This window comes from Octopus sinensis, linkage group LG1, assembly GCF_006345805.1.
Source record: "Octopus sinensis linkage group LG1, ASM634580v1, whole genome shotgun sequence".
NCBI lineage: Eukaryota > Metazoa > Mollusca > Cephalopoda > Octopoda > Octopodidae > Octopus > Octopus sinensis.
The window spans coordinates 76,536,471-76,538,407 of record NC_042997.1 but is presented as its reverse complement, the minus strand read 5'-3'; the positions used below and the strand labels follow the sequence as shown (position 1 = coordinate 76,538,407).

The following is a 1,937-nucleotide window of genomic DNA, read 5'->3' as shown; positions in this document are numbered from 1 at the left end:
TATATATGTACACTTTAATATGAATATGTATTGCAGTGTAATATTTAAAATGCGTTTTAATTTCCATGCATTAATTATATTTCCTTCATTAACGTCAATAAGTATTTTATTCAATGTAAGGTTTCCTCGAATTTTATAATTTTTATAATTTTTTTATATATATATATACATTTATTTTTGAGCTCATTTTTTTTATTTATCACTCAAAGATTGACCGTTATTTCTAAAGGGCCAATCAAACAAGTCCATTTTTTTAAAGGTGTAGCGTTTGTAAGAGTCTGGATTGAATTGATATATCGGTTCCATTCTAGCAAAAACTGTCTGATGAACGGCAACGAGAAACTCAGAGTAACAGATTTTGTTGAATTTTCTGCTGCTTTAAATAAAGCATATTACTCTACCATTGGTATTTGAGTACTCTTTTTTTCCACCTTGTTTCACATTTATGTGTTTACTCCGGTATATATATATATATATATATATATATATATATATATATATATACATATATATATTTATTATTTGAGGGAATAAAATCCAAACTTACAAGGAAAAAAAAATTCAATTTAGAAATACTAAATCAAATTTCACACAATATAATATATTAAAAATTAGAAAAAAACCCCACCTTTTATCAATTCAAAATGAACAATTACATTACACCATCTAGAAAATTACATATAATAGAAAAGTTAAAATTAAAATAACAATAAAATGTAAAGATTAAGTAAATTGCAAAAATAATAAAAACGTATATAATAGATAGAAAAACGACACGTGTTTTGCGGCTATATTTAAGAAATATATTTAAGAAATTATTAATACTAAATTTAAGTTAATTAGGTATTATATTATTTGATATTTAGTCAATTTTGTTATAGATTCTTATATTAAATCTATAGATACTACACATGTATATTTATTATATGGTTAGCTTATTTAAGGAGTTTGTCTATATTTGAAACATTTCTTATTTTGATTACAATTTAATGACTTGTACTAGCTTTGTGTATTTTATTTAATTTTAAAGTATTTAATTATTGAAGTATTATTTTATTTTTCACTTATGTATATTTCGGATTTTCATATATATATATATATATATATATATCATCATCATCATCGTTTAATGTCTGCTTTCCATGCTAGCATGGGTTGGACGGTTCAACTGGGGTCTGGCGAGCCCGAAGGCTGCACCAGGCCAGTCAGATCTGGCAGTGTTTTTACAGCTCGATGCCCTTCCTAACGCCAACCACTCCGAGAGTGTAGTGGGCGATTTTATGTGCCACCGACACAGGTGCCAGACGAGGCTGGCAGACGGCCACACTCGGATGGTGTTTTTTATGTGCCACCGACACAGGTGCCAGACGAGGCTAGCAGACGGCCACACTCGGATGGTGTTTTTTATGTGCCACCGACACAGGTGCCAGATGTGGCTGGCGAACGGCCACGATCGGATGGTGTTTGTTACGTGCCCACAGCATAGAGGCCAGTCGATGCGGTACTGGCTACGGCCACATTCGGATGGTTTTCTTATGTGCCACCGGCACTGGTACCACAAGGATACAAATTCCATTGATGTTCATCTATTTTGATTTGGTTTGATTTGATTTGATTTTCACTTGCCTCAACAGGTCTTCACAAGTGTCACAAGAAGGAAGGTATGCACAGGTGGACTGACTACGTCCCAGGTAGGAGCCACGGGTTATGGCTTCACTAGACTTGCCGGGTCTTCTCACGCACAGCATACTTCCATAGGTCTCGGTCTCTAGTCATTTCCATGGTGACACCTAACGTTCGAAGGTTGTGCTTCACCACCTCGTCCCAGGTTTTCCTGGGTCTACCTCTTTCACGGGTTCCCTCAACTGCTAGGGATTGGCACTTTCTCACACACCTTTCTTCATCCATTCTCGCCACATGACCATACCAGCGCAATC

At 34.5% G+C, this 1,937-nt stretch overlaps 1 protein-coding gene across 1 annotated transcript in view; it reads right to left on the bottom strand.

Annotated features, from left to right (window-relative positions):
• Nucleotides 1-18, bottom strand: part of LOC115213990 (multiple epidermal growth factor-like domains protein 8) — a 189,787-nt gene extending 189,769 nt beyond the window's left edge. Inside the window, exon 1 of the mRNA XM_036502001.1 lies at nt 14-18. The gene's annotated coding sequence lies outside the window, so the exon portion shown is untranslated. The remainder of the gene's footprint in view (nt 1-13) is intronic.
• Between the last annotated feature and the right edge of the window lie 1,919 nt (nt 19-1,937).